The sequence below is a fragment of the Canis lupus genome, chromosome 26 (genome assembly GCF_048164855.1).
Source record: "Canis lupus baileyi chromosome 26, mCanLup2.hap1, whole genome shotgun sequence".
Classification (NCBI taxonomy): domain Eukaryota; kingdom Metazoa; phylum Chordata; class Mammalia; order Carnivora; family Canidae; genus Canis; species Canis lupus.
In genome coordinates, this window is record NC_132863.1 from 46,047,310 (window position 1) to 46,074,918 (window position 27,609).

General features: G+C 46.7%; 1 protein-coding gene and 2 long non-coding RNA genes across 4 annotated transcripts in view; 2 read left to right on the plus strand and 1 right to left on the minus strand.

Annotated features, from left to right (window-relative positions):
- Positions 1 to 6,842: 6,842 nt before the first annotated feature.
- Positions 6,843 to 13,426, plus strand: LOC140618728 (uncharacterized). Its single transcript, XR_012018807.1, has 2 exons — positions 6,843 to 11,965; positions 13,135 to 13,426. It is a non-coding gene; the product is annotated as an uncharacterized lncRNA (long non-coding RNA).
- On the minus strand, positions 9,374 to 13,480 carry LOC140618727 (uncharacterized). The gene is made up of 2 exons (XR_012018806.1): positions 12,719 to 13,480; positions 9,374 to 10,504 (listed from the first exon to the last, which is right to left on the minus strand). It is a non-coding gene; the product is annotated as an uncharacterized lncRNA (long non-coding RNA).
- Positions 13,481 to 25,423: 11,943 nt separating this feature from the next.
- Positions 25,424 to 27,609, plus strand: part of EDN3 (endothelin 3) — a 30,191-nt gene continuing 28,005 nt past the window's right edge. Inside the window, exon 1 of one of the 2 annotated variants that reach the window (XM_072801611.1) lies at positions 25,424 to 25,565. The gene's annotated coding sequence lies outside the window, so the exon portion shown is untranslated. Of the gene's footprint in view, positions 25,566 to 25,834; positions 25,895 to 27,609 lie in introns of those variants that run through there. The other variant, XM_072801612.1, reaches the window with a different exon arrangement.

Genomic DNA, 27,609 nt, shown 5'->3' on the forward strand with positions numbered 1-27,609 from the left:
CCCAGGGGAGGCAGCTCTCTGTAGCCCAGGCAGCCCTTGGAGAGACCAGAAGCTAAAAGGCTGCCTGCAGACAGCACTCCCAGAAGCTGGGGCAGCAGCCCTTCACTAGTGGGGTTGGGGATTGAGGTAGCACCTCACAGTGTCTACCCCAGTGAGGCTCCACTGCAGGCCCCTGACCTCCCTCTGTCCTTCCCTCCCTGTCTCTCTCCTTTCCTCTCTTCCTTCCTATGCAGCAAATATGTACTGAGCATCTGCCATCTGCCCAGCACAGCCTGGTAGAGAAACTGTCATTAAACAAAATATTACATATTACTTACAACCTAACAGATGCTAACAAGGGACTATGCAGGTGAAAAAAGAGAAAATAATCTGGGGGAGCCAACAGAATCAGGGAGTCTTTGGGCTGAACTCAGAAGACTGACCTGCCATGAGGGGAACAGTGCTCCTGGTGAAGGATCTCTGAGTTGCAGGAGGAGAGGACAGGTATGGCCTGTGGGCCTTGGGAAGCAGGAATGAAACTGTAGGGCAAGACTGAAATCTGAAGGATTCTACGGGCAGAGTTATGCACAAATTCCAAACCGTGCTTGGGGATCTAGGAAAGTTCTTCTGGGACTGGAAAGCTGGAAATTGGTTTAAAACATGAATGGCAGACCTGCCCAGAAAGTTTGTCTTGTTTTTGAGAATGGGAGGTACCTAAGGTTAAATTAGCTTCTTTCAATGTGTCCCAAGGGGGCACTATGCAGAGCTGTGCAAAATTCCACACAGATCTCTTTAGTTTTTTGTCATCCCATTGAACCTGGCCACTGTAATTTTCACCAACAGACCATCTACATGGGCTAATCTAAGCTATAAAATGAATCAGTCAACCATGGGATTTGAGAACTACAGTCCGTAAACCTTGTAATGAAGGAGTAGGTGGCTTGAATCGCCTTGCAATTTTTGTGTTCATCTGGTTGAAAAGATGAAAGAAAAAGGTCATTTCAATGTCCAGAAGACTCCAAATGTCTGCCATCCAGTGTTATGTCTTGTGGGACTCATGGAGTAAGCAGTTCCTTTTCTGACTTATGTAGGAACAGAATCGAAATCAAGTAGAATCTGATAAAATTCCAGAAGAGACTCATGTTTGGAATCCGCCTCTCCCTCTCTGTCCCTTGTTCTGTCTTCATGCAGAGAGAATGGTGGAGAAGCATTTGAAAAACAAGCCTATTTTGGGCTTGAGGAAGAAGAGGCTGTAAGGATTTGTGGTCTTGCTCAGGGCTCTCTTGGTGTGCCCCTCTCCTGCCCCATCGGGGCTGCTTTATTGCGTTCAGTAGGCTGAGTCCTTAACATAAAGTTTGAAAAGCTTAACCTTTTCAATTAGTAGCTGAGCTCTCCCCCATAGAGATCATCCAATTAAAAAACCAATTCTTGGGTCAGTGTAGATGAGTTGTCTTTTATTTGGCACTTACAAAAGTGGTCCACACCCGCCAAGGAGCGCATGAGGGGAAAGCACTTCAAAATGCGCTGTCTTCAAAGTGTCAGAAGATCACACGTCAGGGATGGGAGCTTGGGAACAGAAGGTACATATTGGTCTTTAATTAAGGAAACTGTTGAGAATGAGGAACATTTAACTTCTTAAACCACCGATGGCTTCAAGGCAGCGTGGAGCCCCTGGGTAACAAAGATAGGCTTGTTGTCCCAGCTGTCCTGGTACCTGCCTCGGCCTGTGCCGCTGACCCAAAGCTAAACACTGCCCAGCAGGGGGGATTAGAAACGACCCATGGGCTCCTCACACTGTGACAACTCAATTTTCACAAGTGGTCGAGAAAGTAAAGCTGCAGTCCCCTCCCGTGCCGGAGAAGTAAGAGCCCTCCTCCAAAAGAAGCCCGCAGCCTCAGGAACATGCAAGGACAGCGCACAAGGAACGATCAGAGCCTCGTTGTGCAGGTTTCATCACTATTTCATCTGGGGGAGAAAAAAAACTATAGGAGGATGGATGGAGGAAAAAAAAGCCTTAAAGATCGTACTTTGATTTTATAACCAGATTGTTGGAAATTACTGACAGATTGAATAAAATAATATGCTTTGGAGCAGCAGGGAACTTAAAGGTAGAAATCTAATTGACTTCTACCCTAAACCTAGGAGCTGGGGTGGGGGTGGGGGAGGCTATATTATTAATCACCATTGTGGTCACTGCTTGGTGGTTTCCTACGCTGCGGGAGGAAATGTAGCTTTCAATTACATACATATGAATTTCAAATGACTACCTGGTGTACCAGAGAGAGGAATTCATGTGGATGGAGAGCTGTGCCCCATGTGTGTATGCATTTGAGCAGAACCATGCCACCCCGTAAAACGATGCAATTAGGGTATTGGGGGTGAGCACTGTGGAGGTGTAAAGCCCCAACCTCTAGGGGCCCCACCTTGCCAGCCCTCTGCTGAAGCGCATGGTACTTTCCTTCCTGCAAAGCCCTTGCAATGGCCCCGGCCTGAATAGGTTTCAGATCTGCCTTGAATAAGAAATACCCCTGGATGCATTCAGCCATTTTCTACCCTGAAAGTCAGAGAGACAAAAGGCAGATTGTGTCTGACTTTAAATGATATTTCAGGAGTTCACTAATGTCGAGATAAGATGAGGGACAGGAGGAAGGCTTTTCTGAATTAATATGAATTCTTTAGCATCCAAGTTTAGATCCTCTTCTATTAAGCTTCCAGAGTTTTCCTCTGGTATTCAAACAAAATATAAGGTTTTTGTGATGGAGTTGATTATTAGTGTGGATGCTGGTTTCCTTTAACAAGAAAGCTTTTGCTTCTATAGAGAGTAGGACCACATCCCCAACAGCCTCCCCGCCCCACATTCACCTGGGCTTGATGATGTGCATAGTGAGTAGCTACTGTGAGCCCAGCTGTGGGGGACATCGAAGACTCGGAGATCAAGACAGGCTTGTTCTCATTCTGGAGGATCCTGTCTTAGCCCCGGCACATGGCTGACATGTGGTAGGCTCAAAACAAGGTATGTTCGGTTATACCATGTAAGCTGGGGGGCTCATTTGTGGATTTACTCATATGGCAAGCCTTTCCAGAGGTTCTACCAGGTGTAGAGCCAGGGTCACCTCTGCCTAGTTGATAGATAACATAGAAGACTGCATGAGAAGAAGCTTGACGTCTGGCCTAACACACAGTCTTTGGACTCAGACAAACCTGGGCTAGCGTTTCCCTCTGCTCTGACGCTCTGTCTGGCTTGGAGTCCTCACTCTGTGCCTCAGTATCCCCTTCTATAAACTGGGTCATTTGGAAGCACCATGCATACTGGTTACATTAGTTGAGCACTTTGCTTGGATTATCAGCAGTTCTGGCCTCCGGACTCCTTGAGGCCCTTAGAAATGATGGAGAGCTCTAAAGAGCTTTTGTTACAAAATCCCTGTTACAGAATAGTGATCAATATTTATTGTATTAGAAATTAACACTGAACACATGCAGAATTATTTATTAACTCATTTAAAAATAGCAATAATAAACCCATTATGCATTTTTAATGGAAACCAGTGATATTTTCCAGAGTATTTAGGGAAAAGAGGGGCATTATTCACCATTTTTGCAGATTTCTTTTAATGTCTGTTGCAATATCACACTCCATGTAATCTCCAGAGAACTCCACTGTGTGGTCCTAACAGAATCTGAGTTTTATTGCTTATTTATATATTCACATACGTGTGTGTGTGTGTATGAGAGAGGGAGCACAAGTGGGGCTGGGGAAGGGGCAGAGGGAGAAGCAGACTCCCTGGGAGAAGGGAGCCCGACGGGGCTTGATCCCAGGACTCCAAGATCATGACCTGAGCTGAAGGTAGATGCCCAACCAACCGAGCCACACCCAGGTACCCCTGAATCTTATTGCTAAAATAGGATCAGAGCCTTGAAAGGGCCTGGGGTCCCTAGAACACCCCATAAGGATCACTGTAGGAAGTCATTAGATTTTTGCTGCAACCTTCCAGGGCAAGGGCAATTTTCATCCCCATTCTGCAGATGAGGAAATCGAGGCACAGAAGGGTTAAGAGGCTTGCCTGAGGCCACACAAGTGAAGCAGCAAAGCTGGCATTTACACCCAGCTTTCTGCCTGCAGGGACTTCCCACTACCACCTCTCCGGCAGACAGCCCATAGTGATGCCTGATGCATGATGCTCCAGGGAAACAGGGGCTCTGGGGCAGCCCTGAAGCAGGGTGACCTCCCTCTGAAACACAGAAGATCCCGCCCCAGACCCCAAGAGCCAGTTCATCTCAGTGCTCAGTGGACAGAGGGTGAATACTGGAATCGAGATGGGAGTCTTTGGAAAATTGTAAGATTTGGACCATCCCTGAAACACCTGAATCCTCTCTAGAACATCTCCAGGGATCAGAAGTCGCCCACAGAGGATGAGTCTATCAGATCATCTGGAAAATTCTAGAAATCCTCAGCCATCAGAACAGCTCTCTACCATCATGGGTTACCTGGTGGTGGGGCCAACCCACCATACCTGTTTGTGGAGGATGAATAAGGCAGGCTCATTTAAGGGCCAGTGCAAGAATGTCACATCAGCTCATGTCTCTCATGCTTTGACCAAAAAGGGGGCCGTTGATCCAAGGGCTTGTAGCTGAGGGGATGCTCTGAGGCCAAAACAAATGCAGAAGAATGTTTCTCACGGCCACCCACCCCCGTTTTTTTAAATCTACAGACCATTTATTCTTTATGGCTCAAAATGCCCCAGACTTTGCAACTCACCTGTTTCCATTTGCCAGTTAAAAAGAAAAGACGAGGGAAAAAAACGGCCACATTAGAATTCATGGGAAGAAATAAGATTGTTTTTGAGACACTGGCAACTGGATTTCTTTGTTTTATTAGCATACGTGAATTATTAATTCAGCACAGAAAAAGCATAGATCTTTGTCATATAAAAAATCATCAATACCACAAGGGACCTTCACAACCCAGGATAATAATGATATCTTACTTACATTTGCATAATGCTTTACAATTTACGAGGCCCTGTCATATACCCCATGGATTTAACTTTGATAGCTGCGCGGAATGGAGATTTTGCCCTGGGTGGAACTAGCAGGATAGCACAGGATTTTACTTCATTACTGTCATGCCCCAAATCATGGATAAACACTCCAGATCCGATCTAAGTGCCTGTGGTGGAGAACTCATTAATAGTTAATATTTTTTATTGTATTCTTAAACTCAACGAAACTTTTCAGAACTTGCTTTCCAGAACCAAGAGGTCCAGGCCCAGCTTTGGGGAGTGGTCCAGGTTGAGCCTCCTGAGAGCCTTGTTCTACGAATCCTAACTGGATAGAGCCTTTTGGCAGAACTTGTCCTGGTTCTGTTGGGGCTTTCCCAGTTGAAGTGAGGAAAGCCCAGTGCCAGACCCGCTTGCCTCCTGGGCCCCCTGCACAAGACAACCCCATATGCCCACACATACCCTGAGCCAGCCTCTGCCTTTTCTTCTCTTTGGTTTTGCTCCCAGCTGCTGCTTGCTCAGAACGTAATGTTCCACAAGTGCCCTCGGCCTTACTGACCAGAACGGTCCTCAGAGCCTGAACCCCGAGAACTGCTCTTCTCACCCCCTCCTCTGCTGTATCAGAGCAGTGAGGCAGGAATGGGTGCTTGGAATGGAAACACGCATTCTCTCTGGGGGAGGTCCCCTTAGTGTGGCCTCCTTCTATCACTATAGGAGCAAAAAGGCAACAGAGATGCTGGTTCCTTTCCCACCAACCCACATGACGGTGGCTTTGGCCCATGTCCTTGCTTGGCCAACTGTATGCTCTCAGCCAGGACTCTGAGACTTGAGGGAGACACACACAGTCTCTAGGATGATTAAAGCCTGCCTGCTCAAGATCCAGCATCCAGGTCGTCTCTGTGGCAAGCCCTCTGTGGCTTCTCGGTTCCCTGTGGGCTGGCCTGCTTTCTGAGCCTGATTCCCCAGTTCTGTGAGCTAACCAGTGTCCTTCTGATCAATTTGTTCCATGCTTAAGCTAGCTGGAGTTAGCTTCTGATGCCTGCTACTTGTGCCTACTGTGGCAGATCAAGAACAATAACATTATACCACCCCACCAACTAGCTGTATCTGTTAGTTTATCCATCCATCCAGCCAGCCAGCCCTTTATCTCTCTCTCAGTCCTCCCATTTATCTAGCCATATCTTTCTGTCAATCCTCCCTTCCATCTATCCACCCATCTCTCCATCCATCCAGGTATCTTTCTCTTAATTCACCTGCCCATCCCTCCACCCATCTAACTATTTATCTTCTTTTACCACCTTATTGCACTCTGTTTCACTTCGACCCCACTGACCAACATGCAAATGTATTAATCACTTTGTTTGTATTATTTTTAAGATATGTATTATTGGTCTATATGCATGTCTATATGCATACACTCATATAAATACAAATCTTAAGTGTATTGCTCAATAGACTTCACATATGTCTATATTCATAGCCACCACCAGGATCAAGGTACAGAAGACCCCCAGCACCCAGAAGCCTTTCCCATGCTCTTCCCAGTCAATTACTGCCCCACCCTGCATCCCAACGGAACCAGTATTGTAACTTCTATTACAATAAGTAAATGTTGTGCATGTATTTCCAATTTATATAAATGATCTTGTCATATATCTTGTTCTATTTCTTGATTTTTAAAATTAACTCCTATGTTGTTAAGATTCATCCATGTTGCTAGGTATTCACCTTAACCATCACTTTTAACTCATATATTTACTTAATGGGATAGCCCTACCAGCCTATCCCTGTCCACTCTCCAGGTTGCCTCAACTCCCAATGCTGGCACTGTAAATGTCTCCAGTGTGTTTATGCATGGGAATGTACTGGGTTTCTTAGCTGATACTTTAGAAGGTCAGGTTTTAAATCCCAGGGTGGGAAGTTGAGGGTTTACCAGGTGAACGTTTTATATGTGTTATGTCCTTGATACCTTTGCTAAATTTGTCAGTGCCTCCCTCTCCACAGACAAAGTTTTGTTGGGAGATATGGCCATCCTTTCTAGGTGTAAAACCTTCCCCCTCCTCACCCCTGCCATTCAGCAGTCCAGAAAGTCTAAGTAAAGTCTTTGAAGGAAGCCACGGAGACAGAAGCAAGAATGAGAGGACAGCAAAGCTAGTTTGTCCATGGAGTCTTCTGCTGTTTCCCACTATGCTGTATCAGACCAGCAGCCGAGGAACATGGTAGCCCCAGCCCCGGAAGACACAATTTGCCTTTGTTTGGCTTCAGATGAGTTCCATTGGTGAAAGAATTTATGTAGGTTTGTAGATGGGGTGTTGAAGAAACGTGTTTTCCCTGCGGAAACCAAAAGTTTATGGACAAAATAGCCCAAAAGACAAAGACCTTGGAAGCACCCTTCTGCCTGTGAGGCCGCCTGACCCACCCTACGGAGCAGACTTGTTAGGACACAGTAAAGCCTCCTCATCCTGTGCAATTTTGGGAAGATCCGGAAGGTTATACTGAGGTGGATTTAGTCACTGAAGCTGATAGAAAAAGAAAATAAATGAATAAAAGAAAATAATCACTCTCCTCCGGATGTAGCATGAAAAATATCAACATAATCCTGATTTCATAATAATTCAAACCAGATGAAGAGAACTTCTTATCCAACTTCACCCCAATCGCTCTAATTTCTAATCGATTATTGTGGAAATGGCATTTACAGAGTTCAGGAAGCAGAGCAGACTAGGAAAATGTTCCCAGTTTCAAGACACACAGCCTATGGGAGGGAGTGGGGAAGGCGACAGGCCCAGGCTCCAGGGTTAGGCAGGACTGCAGCCAAATCTGTAGTGTGTGTGTGTGTGTGTGTGTGTATCAGTCATGCAATTTTAGGCAAATTTCTTACTTGCCCCAAGAGTCAGTTTTCTCATCTGTGAAATGGGGGTAGGAACTGTTCTGCTTCTCAGGGTTAAATGCACAGAAAGTTCTGAATGCTGAGAGATGCCTCAGAAACCAGCACTCACAAGATGCTCACTAAAAATGAGCCGTCTGCTCAGGTGGTAGCCACAAAGAATGGAGCCACAATGAACAACAAAGAGCCACTGAGGTCAGTCCATGGTGTGGTCATTACAGACATTCCTTTTCAAGTAATGTGTCCACTGCTAGATGTTTGTCCTATAAACACATTTATGAGACCACCGATACATTTTTATGAGAAGACAGTGCTGTTTGTGGCCATGACAAAGTGGGAACAACCTACGTGTGCATCAACAGGTCAATGTGAAATAGTAGTACAACCTTTCTGTGGATTTCTACAGCATTAAGAAGGCATAGACGGGTATGACAGGGAGGGATGACCAAGTCCTGAGAAGAAAGGATGTGACACTGTTTATAGGATGCCTGCATTTTCATAAGAATAAGAAAGAAACAGTACCGACATAAAGTTGAGTGCAGAAGAAAATAGAGAAATATGAATCAGACAGTTGATGGTGACTTTCTAAGGGGAAGGTGGCACCATAAATCACATAGTGATTAATTAATTATAGAATTAATTGGCCAATGTGGGTGCCGCGAGGGGGAAAGGGGTTCTGACCAGAAGTTGTGCAAGCCACCTGTAACACCTGCCACCCAGGAGCTGTCCTCCAGGATGTTGAAGAGCGCTCAAGACTACATTGCTGGAGACAAAATTTAAGTTGAGCCCACTGGGTTTGTGTTCCTTTCCTGGAGCCCACCATTTACTGGGATGGTGATTAAAGCCAGGCCTGGATGAGAGAGGTGGGACCTGTTCTATCAGAAGCTCAAGGACAAGAGGCAGTGCTTGGGGACGTAGCCTTGTCCAGGCTCCTCTGGGAGGAAGGGAGTGTGGATGTTGGGAAGGTGGAGCCAGCGGGCTCCATTGCAGCCCACTGCCTATTTGCAGCACTGGAGCCCACGTGCCTGCATGTTATTGAGGGAAATCCAGTGACAGATGAAAGTATTGGAAGAAAGGGTACCTTCCGGGTCCCTGTGGGGGATGCTGGAGGCCACTGAGGACTCAGCAAAGCAGTGGTGTTCTCAAAGAGAGCAGGAGGAAGGGGATGCTGGGTCTGGATTTTGAAAGGGTGCATGTTTCCTTCCTTGCACTGGGGCGAGGGAGCGGTACTTTGAGGAGCCGGCAACGGGAATGTGAGAGAGCGTGATGCTCCAAGACGGAAAGTTTGCTTTTCCTGATTGGAAGCAGCTGTGGGCCTTTGACTCTGTAGAGAGGCAGAAAGTTTGGTGTCTTGATGGTGTTAGAGGTTACTCCAGATAATTTCCTGCTGCCTGGGCCCCACTGAATTGGAACTATTTTTCAACCACTCAGACATCTAAGACTTACAGGATTTCTGAGGAGGTCCCGGAGCATCCCTCTAAATCAATCTTGCAGTATTTTTCCCTGGGAGTGCTTGAACGATTCAATTATTGTGTGAGCCCCCAGCACCCAGACCATGCAGACTCATTCACCGTCTTCCTCTCAGAGCGATTTGGGTTGCTCGTGCTTCCAAGCAGAGAAATTATCCCTTTGAGATCCCCTCCCATGATCTAATTCTCAGGAGCCCTGGGAGGGTCTCTGCAGTGTAAACAGGAGCTTAGAGTAGGGTCTGAGAAGTTGCTAGAATGATAATCAGATTAGGGGACAATGATTTGTAACTCCTCTGGACAATACCTTTGCCCATCCAACTGGGACAATTAATAGCGCCTACATTGAAGGGTTAGATTTTTAGCAAGTTTTCTAATTTAAGTAATTGTTTTAAAAATTTAAAGTTGTTTTAGGTTTACAGAAAAGCTGCAAGGAGGGTACAGAAATTCCTGTAAACTTTTCACCGAATTTCCCCAATTTTTAACATTTCACATTTCCATGGTACATCTAGGATGAGAATGCCAACGTTGGTATGTTACTAGTAACTGAACTCCACTGTTCACTTAGATTTCACCACTTTTCTCCCAGTGTCTCTTTTGAGATACCCAGAACAACACATGACATTTAGTTGCCATGCCTCCTTAGGCTCCTCTGGGTTGTGCCAGTTTCTCAGACTGTATTTGGTTTTGATGACCTTGGTAGTTGTCTGTTGGAGAACAGGTTAGGTGTTTTGTGAAGTTTCCTCCATTTGGGTTCATCTTTTCCTCATGATTAGGCTGTGGTTGCAGGTTTGGGGGAAGAAGACTGCAAAGATGAAGTACCTTTCTCATCCTATCCTCTCAAGAATGCACACCATCGTTTACCTTGATCATACAGGGTCATTTTGAGGATTCAATGAGATGCTTGGAGGAAGCTTAGGAGAATCCCTGGCCTATAGCAGGTGCACAATGATGTTAGACAAATGGATTAATAGTGCAAGTGGTTATTGAGGATTTTCATATTGTCAGGTTGTGTGTCTGTTTCACATAAAGATGAATCAGCCCCTATTCTTGCCCTCTGGGACCCCAAGTCTGGAGTGTGGACAGTGTCCTCCACCCCCAATCCAAAATGCTTTGTTCACTTTGCTTTGTTCAGCTGCTTCCAAATTAGGGCTGTGGCTGCTGGCAGCTGGGGTCTGTGGAAAACCAGAAAAATGAATCAGCACAGTAGTTTCTGGCCTGGGATGAAGAGCCCAACAGACAAAGGGACAGAGGCTCACAGAGCCACAGCTCAGCATGTAGTGGGGACAGTGAGCCTTGAGAAGGGGGAGATTCTTTCTGAACAGCTCCCAGGAGAACCTTGTGGCCAAAAGGAACCCTTGCGGTGGCTTTTCCATGAACTTCCCACGTAACCTCAGAAGGATCCTTCCAAAATGGCCCTCTGTTGGTCTCCTTGTACGTAAAATGGGGACCGCAATAGTTGGTTGGCCTTTCTCACCAGGTTCTCCTTGAGTTCAGTAAATAATATAGATACAAAGACAAAAGAGTCCTAGGCCTCAAAAGCCCCATCTTAGAATACTGTAAGACTCAAAGGTCCAAAACACATCACAGGTGCCTTTAAATAGGAAGTGGAACAAGAATGTAAGGGTCTTGTATTATGGGCTGGATGGACCTCATCTGTCTTTCTGTTATTTTTCTCCACATGCCCCAGGGACGTGGCCACCAGGGTCATCTTTGGGCAGAAAGAACACTACTATGGAGGTTCCTAGCTGCACAAAACGAGACACCTCTCCATCTTTCCCCAGAAATGGGCAATTTTTAAATGACAAACTGTCAGCCAAGTCACAACCTGGTGAGGGGGACCTGAAGAAACTCCATCCATGCACTCTTTCCTGTGGACAATCTTGTGTGAGATGGTTCAACAACTTTGTTTCAAATCTGCAAGCTTGATGGATTTAAGAGGAACATCTAAAAAATCCCCAACACTGGTGTTCTTGGGTTCTGTAGTTGCAGTAAAAGTCCAGCTGTACCCAAATGAGTTTTTAAGTTTTTGGTTGAAGAAGAAGTAGTAATGGACTTGTGTGCGACCTGCCTTTTGCTCTTTGCAAGTATCAGAACATTCTAATTATATTGTCCTAATTGTTAAAGACCTCATGGCACTTTTGAGATCATGGGTAAAAAATGGGTACTAGGGAAAACAAGTTATTTTTTTATTTTTGAGGGCAAGGGGAAGATGCTAGCTTAGCATGAGGCTTAGCACAATCCTTTAGGATTTGTTAATACTCCAGAGCTTACCAGATACCCTCTCAGTACAATGCTGATGGGCAAGGCTGCACAAAACATCTTGAAGTGACATTATCTTGCACAATGTGTGCACTGAAGCTCCAACTAGATATAAATTACATTTATTTTTACCACTCTCTTCTAGGGAAGAGTCCAGACCTCAGAGAGATGTCAACCAGTTCTATAGGAAGTCTGGAAGACAACAGAAAATCGAGGGTCTGCAGGCTCCCCTCTCCCTCACCCCCACTGACAAGAGACAGAAGCTATGCCTGGGTCAGGCAGGTGGCCTCAGAAGGATAAAGCACTTGCAGTGAACATACACTCGACGTTTTGTTTGCAGACATATTGGCCATCTGATCAGAGTTTGTGCGAAGGTACCAACTGCCCTCAGTCCATTAAAGCTCCCAACCAGAGATTTGAGTTACTAGAGCCTTTTCTACCTGAGTGTATCTGAACTGGGTTTTGCCTCTTTTTTTTTTTTTTTTTTTTAAAGATTGTATTTATTCATGGGACACACAGAGAGAGAGAGAGAGACAGAGACAGAGACACAGGCAGAGGGAGGAGCAGGCTCCATGCAGGAAGCCTGACATGGGACTTGATCCCGGGTCTCCAGGATCACGCCCTGGGCCAAAAGTGGCGCTAAACCACTGAGCCACCTGGGCTGCCCGGTTTTGCCTCTTATAATCTAAAGAGTTCTCTAATTTCTAAACATAGAGCCTGGGGTGCAAAAGAGTGCTCATTAAGGGTTTGTTGTCCAGCTGACTGAATGTTTTCAAATGTGTGGTGTGGTGGAGCAAGGTTTCACAACCCTGGCATTTGGGGCCAGGTACCTCTTTGTAGGGGCCGCCATGTGCATTATAGGACATTAGCAGCATCCCTGAGCTTCACCCACTCGATGCCATAGCCAACATCCCTCCCCCCAACCTGTGGCAATCAAGTCCTCAGACCCTGCCAGTTGTCCCCCCCCCCCCGAGGGGGGGGCAGTTGCCCCCTACTGAGAACCACCAGTGCAGACAAATCTGCAATACCTCATTCTGAAGAATTTATGAACATCTCCTATAAAAAGTACCACGTGGGTTGAGCAAGGACACGAAACAAAATAAGATGAAATGAATGAAATGTGTTACTTCAGGTTTCGAAGAGGCTTGCCATCTCCAAATGCAGGTGCTGAAGCTGATCCAAGCCATTTACATTCCGGGAGGTCCTGGGAGATAAATCTGTGTCGTTCGCCCGAGGCGGCCCGTCACTACCGCTCACCCGCTGGTCTGCTGGGGACTCATTTAATTTCTTGCCAAACACTCCCTGTCTTGCTCAAATTTACACCCTGTCTCTGTCTTCCTCTCTCTTCATAATGAAGGGGTTTCAAGTGGGTAGAAGTTTGCTTATCATCCTAATCACGCTTATTTATTTACAATGTCAGATTCCCCTCGAGATGACAAATTTGCCTTCTGTCAAAGTTACGCAGCTGAATGTTTATAGCAGATCCTGTAATTAATTGGGTTCTGTCACTAGAATGCATGTGTTCCTTTCCTTTGGTTTGCAGGTGTGAAAAATCTCCGAAACGGTCTTGTAAGGCGAAGCTCCTGCGTGCATCAGCCTGAGGGGACCGGGCCTTGGAGGCCAGCCCTGTGGCCCCTCAGCTCCGTAACTGGCTTCTGGCATCGGGCGGCCAGACCCCTGACGATGCAGTCCCTCTCCTCTGTTGAATCTGGACAGCTTTGAACATTCATTACACCACAGAATTGGTCCCAGCTTATTTCAGAATTATTCTTTCCCAAAGCTTATTTAGACAACCTCTGGCCTGCCATTTGGTTTATGTAAGTATTTTCTCCAGAGACCCATCCATGCCCTGCTTCCCTGGGTGTCTCAAGCTACTTCTAACCGTGAAATCTCATTCATGACTCTATTGTGACACAGAACAAAGGCCCTAAGTCTGCGTGCGACCTCATCAGAGGTAAGAGGCAGCATTGCCTTCAGCCACCCTTTGCCCACAGTGCTTTTCTGTTTCCCAGAAAAGTGTCAGAGTTCCTAACTCTGTTGTGGAAACGCACCCATGGCAAAAACCAAATCAAGGAATCTTATAGTAGATGGCACTCTGCCTCAGTTTTGCCTTTAATTTCATTACCTCTGATTTGCCAATTTTCCTCCCTTAATCCCCTGAGACAAGTTTCCAGGGATTTCCCCCACCGAGATCCCTCCCCAAACACACAGACTTTGGGGAAGGGAGAGGGCAGTGGTCAAGAGCTTGTGTCAGGCAATAAGAGGAGATAATCATATATTCCTCAATGGCACAGAAAAAGGTTGAATTCAAATCAATTTAATTAGTCTATGGAAGAAAACAAACTAGCAAGACCAATTGCCCAGTAGAACATGCTAGGTTTTTAAACTGATTTGATCAAATTGATAGATGCTCCAGAGGTCCTACCTGGATGAACTCATATAAACATATATCTAAAAATAGATCTTTTAAAAGAAAACCTAAGAGACTGATACAGAATAAATATTTAAGGTAAACAAACAAACAAAAAAACCTGTGCAAGTAGCAAATAATCTTGTTTCCTGTCACTGACAGCTCTGTAGGGCAATTTACTCTTTATTCTCTCTGAACATCACAAGAATCCTCTAATTTGAAATATTTTCCAAATGTCATTAAATAATGCATCTCTTTTCATTAAATAATGCATCTCTTTCCAAACAAAGCCCAGACTGGAATGGAAGCCTTCATTTATCTAACTATTGGGATCTGACATCAAAATTCCCCTTGGCAGAGAAACTGGTCCAAAAGAGCCTGTTCTGTTAAAAGAACAGGCAAGTTTGAACATTGTAACTCTCGTGACCTCAAAGCAAAGGAGATGAAACGTGCCTGAGAATCTCAGTCACAAACCCACACAGATACTGCTCTTCTCAAGACATGGGGGGCAAGGGGCACACTTCCTCACCTCCGTGTAGAGGGACCCCTCCTCCCGGGGAGCCAGCCTCCAAACATCGTTGAGACAACATAACCCAGGCTTTCAGTGTCCCACCTGGAGGAAGGAAGGGTTCATTCTATAGAAGAATTGTGTCTGGGCCACAGCCACATCTGCATCACCACTGCCCCTCATTTCCAGAGCACCAGTGCTGGCTGTCCAGTCCTGGATTTGAATGCAACCTGCAGCCACACTGGGGTTTCGTGCCTGCTCATGTCATTGTCACATGACTGCCCTTCCCCGTCCTTTCTCTTAGTATTTTTTATAAGGGATTTGGAGCATCTCTTTCCCTCAAAACTTTTATTATCTTGAAGCCTTCACTTCTGTTTTTCCTGAAGTTGCCTTTGGAGAACCTGTAGCCGACCGGGCCCATGGCTGACACTATGGTTACTGTCACATTCCAAGTGTGCCCACTCCATGCTAGGCACCTTGTGGCCAAATTACAGTGGCAACAGGTTGCAGATCCTGTTTCAGGGCCCCTCCCTGGGGTCACACGCTTGGCTTCACCGTCCTTTCAAGAGTGGGTGGGAGAAAGACTCTGAGCAGGTCACTGCAGACCAGCTATGCTTTGTAGAGGAGCTGGGAGGAGGAAGAAATGATGTGCCTTGATTACAATCTTCAAAGACTCATAGGAGTTATGCCCTTCTGGCCTAGCCTAAAGGGTTCTGACCATTTCACTTGGCCACTGCTAGCAAGAGGAACTTTTTTGGGTGGGGGGGGGAGGTGATGAGAGCTTTCTCCCCCTCCTTTTAAAAAATGTATTTCTTTAAACTGTGGTAAAAACTACTATCATATAGAATTTATCATTTTTAAGAATACAGTTCAGTGGCAGTTAGTACATTGACATTGCTGTGTGACCATCCCCACCACCCATCTCTGGGACTGTTTCATCTTGCAAAACTGAAACATTAGCTCTCCCTCCTCCCTCCCCCTCCTCCTCAGCATCCCAGTTCCACCACTCCCCTGCCCCCACCCAGGGCACCCACCATTCCATTCCCATCTCCAGGAATTTGACCACTCCAAGTAGTTCATGAGAATGGAATCGTACGGTATTTGCCCTTACATGACTGGCTTGTTTCTCTCAGGGCAAAGTCCTCATAGTTCATCCTCTTGTAGAGGGGTCAGGACCCCCCCACACACACATTAAGGCTGAATAATAATATTCCTTTGTATGTGTAGACCACGTTCCATTCATCTGTTCAGCCATCTGTGGACATTAGGGTTGCTTCCACCGCTTGGCTCTTCTATTGTGAATGGCGTTGCTATGAACGTGGGTGTGCAAATATCTGTGTATATGCCTGCTTCCAATCCTTATTTTCTGTTTTTTTTTTTTCTGATAGTAACCATCCTAACGGGCATGAGTTGGTACCTCATGAGTTTGGCTTGTATTTCTCTAATGATTAGTAATGTTGAGCATCTTGGCATGTGCTTATTGATCATTTGGATATTTTCATTGGAGAAATGTCCTTTGCCTATTTTTGAATGTTTGCTTTTTTATTGAGTTTAGGTTTCTCTGCATGTTTTGGATTCACTTGCTTATCAGAGATGTGACTTACAGATATTTCCTCCCGTTTTTCTGTGTTATGTGTTCTGTGTGTTGCCTTTTCACTCTGTTGGTGGTGTCCTTTGACGCACAAATGTTTTTGATTTTGATGAAGTCCAAATTGTCTGCTTTTTCTTTGTTGCCTGATCCTTTGGTGTCATATCCAAGAGATCATTGCCAAACCCAATGCTATGAAGCTTTTCCCTCATATTTTCTTCTAAGAATTTTATAGTTTTAGCTCCTCTGTTTGGGTCTTTGGACCATCTTGAGTTTGTTTTTGTACGTGGTGTTACATAAAGGTCCAACTTTATTCTCTTGCATCCAGTTTTTTCGGGACTGTTGAAAAGATTCTTTTGCCATTAAATAGTTTTAGGACCCTTGCCAAAAGTCATTTGAGTATATATAGGAGTTTCCCCCCCGCCAGACATGCCATTAGTAACTTTTATTGTATTTACACATTATTTGAATTTGCCATGTTTTTATAGCATCTGTGTGATTTGGGTTCTTACTAGCTATTTCACTAGATTATAAATTTCTCCAGAACAGTGCCCAGATTTTCTTATTGTTTTGTGTCCTGGTATTGCCTGGTGGCCTTCTTTTTTACTTATTGGGATTATCTGACCAATGTAGTCAGGTGTGCATATACCTGAGTGACCTGGTGGGTGGATCTACCTTGATCCCTATTTGAAACTCGCTGCTCTTGGGCATGTCTTGCTGCTCTTGGCTCACTTTGCAATATCCTCACGACCTGGTACAGCCAGCCTCCTCCTCTAGGTCTAGAAACACCTTGGTGGTGTCCTGCCTACTGCTTACTTCTCAAGTGTTGAGCAAACAGGTGAGCCAGTGGATAAATGGTGTTGGGAATATGGAAATGGCCCCTGGTCTCTGGACATCCCCCACTATCAGTGGGAGGCCATGGCCTGGTGGGGGTAGCACTTGGACTCTCTTTTCAGTCCCTTCTTCTGAATCTCCTTCCCCTTTCCAGCTTTAGACTGTGGATCACCTCACATCCTAGTCTCTAGGTGTCTTCTCAAATCCACATTTATTTCCAAGGTGAGCTTATCCCCAAAGGTATAAATGCAACTCATCAGCTGACAGCTCCCAAGTTCAAATCTCTAGACCCCCCGCCATCTCCCTTGTAAGACCATGGTTAAGTCTCTGAGCTTTTCTGAACCTCATTTGTTCATCTGTAAAACAGATAAAATGACCTTCCTTACTGCTGTGTATTATGGATACTGCGTGTCAATGTCTGATGTCCAGCAGATACCCAGGAAGTGGAAAGTTTATCTTACTAAGGTTCCACTGTAGGATACTCCAAGATCACTTGTATTATCAGACATCCCTAATAATGAACATGTGGGGATAAAATGAAAGCAAGAATTAAAATAAGGTAGATCCCAGCATCTCTTTAGCTGTTCAGCATGCAGGGAAGGTAGCTCAAAACCACTCCTAGTCTCCTCGAAGTGTGAAGTATTTGTACTGTTTGTACTTTTTCTTGTTAATCTGTTTTTCCAAAGGTTTTCATTTGTCACTTCCTTTTGTCTTCCATCAGTTCAGAACAGGGATGTTAACAGACACCAAGATTATTTCGAGCTGTTAATGGCCGTGGTGTTGAGAGACAGTGCTGGTGAGAATGAGGGGGTCATGGAGCTGATGCCTGGGGCCTGTCTGGGGGGCTTTCAGAAGCAGGCTGAGGCAGCCCAGCCTAGCACTGCACGTCCACTGGTGGGTGTGCGGAGGGTGAGGGAGGCAAGGTTGGAGGAAAGCCCTCTCAGGACTCTGGGTTACAGGTCAGCCTTTGAGAAGAACTTTTCTCTCTTTCATCCCCAAGACTCTTGTCTGGGAAATGTGCTTCGAGTTTGAAGCAGAATTGAGGGGTGGAATAAAAGAGAGGATATGATTGAGCATGAAGCTAAAGGCCTTCTACTATGAGGGCACAGGGGCTGCCCACCCTCCAGTTCCTGCTGCGGACAGGGTGTGAGGCATCCCCTTCACTCAGACAGAACTTCCAGGGTCCAGAGCACTCCCACACCTGCCTGTCCCCCTCAGACGGAGTTTCAGGCCCCAATCTTGGAAGACATTTTGTGTCCTTTCCATTATGCTTCTGCCTCCCTCTTGAGTTCAGAACTGCAGACTCCCTAAGCATGGTTTTGCTCTTCATGGGGCCAGTGACCTGTAGGCAACCTCTGTGCAGTGGTCAGAAGGTTCGTTATAGCCTCACTCTGTCACATGCCTGTGTTGCTTACCCCACTCCACCTCGTCATGGAGGCAGCTCCTCGTCTCATATCCTCATAAGAAGAGGGGACAACAGCACAAGAGGATGGTGGAAGAGAGAGAGAGAAGCCACATGCAAATAACTGGTATTACAGTATGTTATTGGTCACTTTCCTTATTGATGCCATTAGTCTCTTACCATGCCTGCTTTGTAAGTCTTGCTTTATCATAGGTGTGTATGAATGTATGGGAAAAAGCATGGGTAGAGTTTGGTGGTATCTGTATCTGTGGTTTTAGGCATCCACCAGGGGTCTTGGAATGTACCCCCCACAGATAAGGGGAAGATTCCCGTGACACAAAATCCATTTGACTCTGCTCCCAAAACATTTCCTGAATATGATTATGATTCTTTATTCCTGCCACCATGATCCCCTTAAGCCACCAGCATGTCTGTGTGGTCTATACAAGCATCCCAACTGATCTCCCTGCTTGTTCTTGGTCCCATTCTCTACATGCTGCTAGAGGGCCCAGAGGCAGAGCCCAGATCCCCAGAGCATTACTATCAGGCCTTGAAACCTAATGGCATTGGCACTGCTGGATTTCTAACTTGCATGGAGTCAGCAACTCCTGTACTTCTGACCATCTCTCCCTTGTGAAGCAGCAATGTCTACCTTGTGCCTGTCCCACTATTGTATTCAGGGAGCAGGTAAAAAGTTTCCTGGGGGCACCATCCATCTGCAGATGGAAAATTATTTTGCCTCAGGATGGATCATAGCCAACATCTCACCTATCCCTGATTTAGACAATGTAGATTATGAGATTGGGGGCTTTTGAACTGATATGTAGACATAGATATTTAGACATGGAGTTGATGCTGTAATGGGCTGAGACTTTTGGGAATTTTTTTTATAAAGATTTTATTTATTCATGAGAGACAGAGAGAGAGAGAGGGCGGGGGGGGGGTGCAAAGACACAGGCAGAGGGAGAAGGAGGCTTCATGCAAGGAGCCTGATGTGGGACTTGATCCCAGGACTCCAGGATCAGCCCTAGGCCGAAGGCAGGTGCTAAACCGCTGAGCCACCCAGGGATCCCCACTTTTGGGAATTTGGGTTGCAGTGAGTGTGCTTTGCATGTAGGATGGATGCAAACTGAAAGGTTCATGTCCACATGGAACCTGTGGACATATTTGGAAATAGCCTTATTTGGGAAAAGGATCTTTGAAGATACGATTAAGAGATGAGATCATTCTGGATTAGGGTGGGCCCCAAATCTGATATACTTATAAGAGGAGAGGGAGGAGTGCAGCAGGGAAGAGAAGGGCAGAGTGAGGTTGAGCCTATGAGAGCTATGCTGCCCCAACCTGGAGCTGCCAGCATCTGGAAGGCACCAGAAGGAGTCTCCCCTAGAGCCTTCAGATCTTGATCTCAGACTTCTAACTGTGAGACAATAAATTCCTGTTGTTTTATGCCACTAATTTTGTGGTGACTGGTTACAGCAGCCACAGAAACGTAGTGAACTATCCTCCATCCTTCTGTCCCGCTTTCTGTTTGTCAAATGCCAAGCTTGATTCCACCCCTCTGGAATCTTTGTGCTGGCTCTTCTCTTTCCTGGGATTCCCTTCCCCCAGATCTGTAAATATCTGCCTCTCCCACCATCTGAGGGTCCACCTTGACATCAGCTACCAGAGTGGCCTTTGCCAGCACCAATGTGGATGGCTTCCCTAGCTGCTCAGCACTGCCTCTCAATCCCTTCCAGTTCATTCCAGTCTAATTATGTTCTTCCATGTTCTTGATCTCTTTGTCCTCTGTATTCCCTCAACAGAACCGTGAGCATCTTAAGGGCTGGGACTTTGTTCCTTGGTGCCAAAGACAGTCCCTGTGTCATGGATGGTTGTTAGTAGATTTGCTGAGTGAAGGAATGGATGGATGGATAAAAGGCAGAGAAGGCCTCTGGTCTTGCAGACCTCATATTTTCTCACCTTGTGGACAAAGAGAAAGATGGGGGCTCGAGGCCACCAGCAAGCCTATGACAGTCTTCATAGTGCATCCTCGCGAGGCCCTGGGTGCTGGTAAGACCTCTGCCTATCACCTTTCTGTTCTCTCTTCTTCTAACTAAAGACTCTTTTCCAAGGGTCTGGGGTTCCCATCTTGCTTGATCTTTGGCTGTCTGTGCCCCTGTCGTCCACCAGTGCCTAGAGGCCAACAGCTGGGCCCAGCCAAGCTCACATATCCTTGATCTGCAACTTGCTTTGTCTCGGCCTCTGCCCTTCCCTCTATTGTTTTTCCTTCTCTTCTTTCTAGTCCAGAACATCTTGTTCTGTAAGCCCACAGCAATCAAGGAATATTCTATCCGAGGCAGTGTAGCTCCAAAGTGGATGGATGGGCTGCTGTTAAACACAGATGTGAGTGTTGGATGAACCAACAGGCCCACCAGCTCCAGCAAATAACATGGCTGTTTGTAAAGAATGTGTATATGGATTTAAGTTATCTGAAGTTGTGACTCACCCACCTTCTATCTCCTGGAGAGACTCCTGTTGGGGAGGAGTTTGAGGGGGCCCTTAGGCCCCCATAGAAAACAGTGGCATTTCAGCTTTCCCCACTGGCCCCTAGCCTTGTGGCTGGGCAGCCTACCTTGCTTCTGAGCAAATGGGGGAATTGAGGAGGAAGTGGCAGCTGGAGATCCCTCATAAGGTCTGGTGGCATCACCAAAGGGTCCTATTGATCCCACCTTGCATGTTCCCAGCCTCTGCTCCCAAGATGGTGAACATGGCAAGTCAGCTCCTGGTAGAAACAGGCTCACAGGTCCCTAAGACCGAAGGATTCCTGCCTTCTTTTCTAGAGAAGGGGCTGGGTCCACTTACCTTTAACATAAACCCTAAATATTAGAGCACATTTCAAAAACCAGTCACTCCTGGTTCCCATATTTGTGGATGTCAGCTCACTTCAGCAAACTCATTTGATGAGCTTTAGTTGGATGCCAACATCAGCCAGGGACTGAGAGAGGCTCAGGATATGAAGGTGATAATGACACAGGCCTCACCTTCAGGGAGCTCCCCTTCTATCACAGGGGACATGTCAGGGCAAGGGCGTGCGATCTCAGACAAGGAAGCATGAGAATGTGATGAGAAACCTGGATGTGGTGTCAGACAGACCTCAATTCTGGCCAGGAAGTCCATTTGTTTTGAGCTTTAAGCCCTAAGGCCAGTTACTTAATCTCTCTGTCTCCGTTCCCCAGATGGTAAAAAGGGATCATAAGGATACTTCCTCCATGGTTGACAGGAAGATTAAATGAGATGAGATGTAGAAAGAGCTTAGTGTGGTGTCTGGCACACAGCAGAGACAATAATAAACGACAGATTTTAATCATAACAGATGATTTGTATATAATTCTATAGACACTCGCTCACCGGGGTTCGTACCTGGCCATGTGGAGGGTAAACTGCATCCCTCCTGTGTTTGCATCATACTTAGTATTGTGGTGCAAAGCCGCTCCAAATTGCATTTGGGGAGCCAAAAGTAGAAGTCTTGGTTTTGAGATGGACTGTCTTCTGGAATTGTCTCCAGACTGTCTCCGTGGTGTCCCCAAATCTCAAAGCAGACATGGTACATCAAAGTTTTCTACTTTATCGGTAATTCTTACACTTTGCAAAAGAGGACTCTGGGGTTGCTTTATGGTTTGTGTCTGGGAGTGCCTGGCCTCAGGTTCTGTTGCTATGCGGTAGTGAGGAGCCCACATAGGGGGAAGCAAGGTTCACTGGGTGAGGGGAATGGAGGGTGGAGGCAGCACCTCTCCCGGGCAACCGCTTCGTGACACCCAGGCAGCCCTTTGGAATGAACACCCAGCAGGCCAGCCTGGCCACACCCTCACCGATGATCAGCCGGCACCGCGAGGCCTCCAGCCTTTGCCCAGAGGGAAGCTGGGTGGAAATCCCCAGAACGGATGGGGAGACCTGGTTCAGGCAGGTGCTGGCAGCTGCGGACCTGCTCATTTGCATGCATTCGCTCTTCCCTGCCCCCACCCTCACCAGCACCAGGGACCTTCTCTGGGAGCTTTTTCTGATTCCCAGGCATGGTTGGACTGCCCGACCCCACACTTTGAGCTCAGCCTTGCGGCCATTGTCACAGCTGTCACCTTACTTTTGTTGGGCTCATGCTGTCTCCCCTGCTAAAAGATAAGCTGAACCAAAGGGATAGTGTCTATGAGCACAGTGTTTGAGGCCAAGGATGCACTCAGAGTGTGTGATGGATAAACAAGCCTGAGCAAGTTTGGGCCACTCCACTCCTGGGGCTCCAAGGTCACCCTCATCAGCAGCAGCATTGCAGGAAAAATATCACCAACGTAGAGCTGTTGAGTTGAGATGTGTGTACCATTGCATATGTGGTCCTACTTAGAATCCTCCCAACAGCATTGTGAGCCAGCTGAGTGTCACTGTTGTCACCATTTTCCCAAGGTGGATGGAGATTTGGAGAGCTGAACTGGGTGCTCACAGGCAGTGCGTTGAGTGGTATCTGAACCTGAGCTGGGATGCTATGCGGTATTCCCCCTCACCCACAACTCTCCCAAGGGTGTGCTCCATTGGGGCATGGGAGACAGGTTAGGTGGTGCAGGGCCATCGCATTGACACTACTCTCATTGTGGTAAGGCCACTCACTAGTTCTGCCTTGATCCTGATCACCTCCAGGACAGTGGGTCTCTGCAGACAGCATACCTCGAACATTTCCTTAATGATGACTTTTTTTTTTTTTTTTTTTTTTTTTGCATAGAGGGCGAACCGAATGCTGAGAGCCTTTGGCACACAATCATATCTGGCTAGATGATTGATGAGGGTGATCTGCACTTTAATTTTATAGTGACATGGCACATGAAACTGGTTTCCATTTGTATAACTGACATAATCTCTTTCTAAAGCAAAAATTTTGAGGAGAAAAGTTATGGGATAAAAGATACTGAGTAGTGGCAGAGGAGCGCCCAGGCTGAAGGATGTGTGTGAAAGGTCTCCTGCATGGTCTGCAGGCCACGCTCAGATTTGACCTCGCTTTCTCTGAATGCCCATCACCCTACAGGCCGCAGGACCCCACCAGCCCTTCACCACAGCTGTCTGGCTTTGTGCTCCAGCAATTCCCTGCCTTTTTCCTTCATCTCCTGGGTAAATCACCGGTTCCTAAAGTGCAAAGACTGTGTTGCACTTCTGCATGCCTCTAGGCACCGAGCATACTGCTCCCTGGTTCTGGTGATTGATGGTCTCCAATCTTGTGGGCTATGAATTAACCACTTATTCACACATTTGAGGAAAAAAAAGGCCAACATAACTCAGAATTTTCATATTATAAGTATCTCTTGACATCCCAATCCTTCTGGGGCTGTGATGGCCACAGCAGGGAGTGGGGATGTGTCTACCTCGGGCTGCTAAGGCTAGAGAACATAGGAGGGGATGCAAGCAGTAATGACCTTTCTTGAAAAAGTGAAGTGTGACCAGCTCTGGCAAAATATATACATATTTATATATTAGTTTCTTTGTGAAATAATAACCCAGTAATGATAGTGATGACAAATTAGAAAATACTGAGGTTGTAAGTGGAAGACACAGACTGGCGCTGCCTTAGGACATAAAGACTTGGTTGTCAGATGCAGGCCTGATTCGGGTGGGGCTTGGTCCAGCACTGTAGATGATGTGACTGTGCACCTGCTTCTCTCTTCTCCATTCTGTCTTCCATGGCATTGCCCTCCACCTTAGTCTCCACAGGGAGGGACGATGGCTTTTCTTTCCAGAAGCCAAGGCAAATGTTGCCTGGCACATCACTGGCTCTGATGGGGTCCTGTGCCCATGCCTGAACAAATTCGAGTAGAAAAGACTGGAATTAAAGTTCTGAGCCTCCCCCCTACCCAGCTGTGTGACCTTTGGCAAGTCATTTCTCTTCCCTGCGTCTCATCTGTGCTGTGGGGATGATGACGGTATCCACTGGGTAGGGGTGTTGTGAGATCTAAATGAGAGAATGAAGGGAAGGCGTAAGTATGCCCCTAACATCTACTGTCAGGTCCTGAGACCACTGCAGTGAACAGGGAGACCTGGTCAGTGCCTTCTAGCAATGTCATGGTTGTGGGGGGCAGACACTCACCGGATCATCCCAGAAATAGGCATTTTGTCACAATTCTGAAGAATGCTATAAAGGATCAGTCCTGGTCTTCCCAGCCTGAGAGGCCAGGAGAGCGGCCTTGTTCTGGGGCCCAAGGGAGGTCAGATGACTGTGAAGAGTAATGGATAGGCCAGCCTTTTCGCTGTCCCTGGGCTGTGCCACATTCACCCCACACATGGTTCTCTCTGTCTGGAGCTGGGCCATCTTAGTCGAGTTGGCTTCCTTTAGCCTCTTGGACCTCGGCTAACCTCCCTCTACACTCTGTTCAAAATGGGGCCCCTGGCCCTGCCCTCCTTGTCACTGTCTAGCTCTCCCTTCATGCATTTTTCCTCATAGTCACTTGTCGTAACCCCCAGTCACACTAGTTAATTATTTGTGTTTTTATTGTTTATTGTCCTTCCCGCCAATAGCATGTGGGCATCAGAGAAGCACGCACCTTTCTCACGGTGCTAGCAGCGGCATGTGGGGTAGCGCCTGGCTCCTGACGGGGGCCCAATGGAAAGTCATTGAGTGAGTAAAGGAACACACTTAGAACCCTTTTAAATGTATTTTCACTGAGCTACTGGTTGACATCCCTGGAAACTAAGAGTTGAATCCTAAGGTTAAAAAAAAAAAAAAAAAGTCACGTTATTTCTCTTCCTTTCCCCTGATCCATCAGCACATTCGGGCAGGAGAGCTTGCTGCTCTCCAGCTCTGGGAAGATATCAGGTCAAATTCTGCCCTTTGTGCATTTCTGAACTTGAGTTATGACTTCCAGACTCCACAGCATTGCTCTTTTGTTTAACTGGCGTCCTGCTGAGGGTCTTCTCTTGTCTTTTAGAAAGAAATCTTGCCTACACAAGAAAATGTGGAGCTCATTAAAAACCCAGATTGTGAAACTTCTTTCAGAAAGAAATGCGTCTGTGCTATAACCCAAGAGGTTCTGAGGAATCTCTTCCTTGTCTTCTGAAAGTTCTGGAATTGGGGAATCCTGCGGCCCTTAGGACTCTGTCCTGCCTCTCCCCACTCCTTGACCAGTGCTCCTCCCTCACCCCTCGTTTCTCTCCCGAGTCCGGACGGTCCCCAGGTGTGAGGGAGACCGAGATGAGGAGGAACAGTGAGCGACACACCCCAAAAGGTAGGGTCGGCCAGCCTACACATATATTTTTCCTCTGACCCTAGAAACAAAAGCTTATGTATTTCCATGTAAGGGAATGAAGCTAAAAAAAAAAAGAAAAAGAAAAAAAAAAGGGAATGAAGCTAGCTGTGTGAGGAAACCCTCCACAAACTTCAGTGACAATGAATCACCTGTGGTCTACAAATTCCTCTGATTTGATTCCCTCAGATTCTGATGCTTTGTGACTTGTTTGGGACCTAAATTCCTATTCTAGTCAGTTAAGGCATATAGATTCCTCAGGAGCAATGTGCCATCTTATACCTGTTGTAGGATTTCAGTCCCTGCCTGTGGTAGGTTTTCACGGGCCCACTTCTTTACAGCTCCCTTACCAGGCCCTCGACCCCATAACCTGGCTGTGCCCCCCAAGGCCCAAGAGCAGAAGTTGCTTTGGCCTCTGGGATGTCCTCAGATGTGGTATGGACAGAGACCTGAGAGGGGTTGGTGTGTTGGGTATTCTCTCTCTGCGACCGTGGAAAGGACACACCTGATGACCTGGGGAGGATGAGAAATGGAGCCAAGCTGAGTCATTTCTTTGTCCCGCCCAAAGTCAACCCAGATCCCCAAACAGCCAGCTGAGTGCCAGCATGTCCAGCAAGACCTCAGAGCTGCCTAGCCAGCAAATGCTCTCGTTTCACTGTCCTTATGATCAGGGGGATGTTTGTGATACAGATAACAAATACACCCCCCCGCCAAAGACTTCTGATCTATCAGGAGAGAAAAGTATCTATACAACAACAACCACAACCACTATGACAGCTGGGTAACATTTATTCAGTGCGTGTTGATTTTGTGTTAGGCCAACATGCAATATTTACCTACATTCTCTCATTTAACCCACACAGTGACCCTAGTAGGTAGTCTACCTACTACCATTACTACCATTATCCCCATTTCAAAGATTTAAAAAAAAGTAAGTCTCAGAGAGGTGAAGTGACTTGGCCAAGATCACTCAGCTAGCAAGGGTTGGGGTAGTCAGGCTTTCTATCCAGGTCCATTTGGCTCCAAAGCCCATGAGTGTTACTGTTATGCTTTACTACAAGTCCACAGAGGCCATAAGCAGTTGTAAGGGGGTCAGAAGGTGTTTCCTTTAAACAAGCAAATTAGGTAGAACTTTCCAGAAGGGGCAGCATTTGGGTTCTGAAGTGGCTTTGGATAGGATTCATGCAGTGAGGTGGAGGGTGGAGGGAATGGAGGAGTGCCTTGATGCATATTTTTATTCTGCAAACAGATCAAGCTAGCATTTGATAGCTTCTGGAACCAAGTTTCCCAAATCCAGGGACTGGTTGCATTTGGTGGACACAGGAACTCACCAGGTTAAGAGCTTTAGCAGGATACCGTTTGTAAAAAAATTTCTGTGATAAGAGTCAAGGCTACTTCACGGTGGCTAAAACCAGCAGGTGTGTTGTGGTGTGTTGACTTAACTTGCTCAAAAGCATCTCTGCCACGAATCTGCTAGGATGCCTGACATTCCCACCTTAGGGAGACGCACAGGTGCCCAGTGAAAGCGCACATGTTGGAGATAAGTGGAGAGGGTGTGTGTGTCTGAGTGGCCTGGGTGGGAGCTCTGGGGGAGGGGGGCGGTGGGAGCGGCTGGGACAGGTATGAGTTGGAGGCATCTGAAGAAAAACCTGAAATGCAGGCCCTGGAGTATAGGATAGATTCCTAAACTAAATCTGCCTCTGCCGAGGGCTGGTGCTGTTGAAGATGGAGTCCCTGTGCACCTCCCTCAGGAACTGGTCCCTCCGTGGTGCGTCACTCGGCCAGACAGCCGCGAGGCTCCGGGCTGGCATCCCATCTGATGGCCGTCTAACGTGCCGCTTCAAGGTTGGCACAACCCTTCCTCCCCTCCACACTGCACCGTATCTGCTGGCACAAGAAATGGTTTAGAAAGAGCACTCATGTCTTGTCTGCTAAAAGTGTGGAACCTCAGATCTTCTGGACAAGTTTTAAATATTTATCTTGGTAGCACTTCCCATCCCCTGACCAGGTCAACCGGCACGCTGTC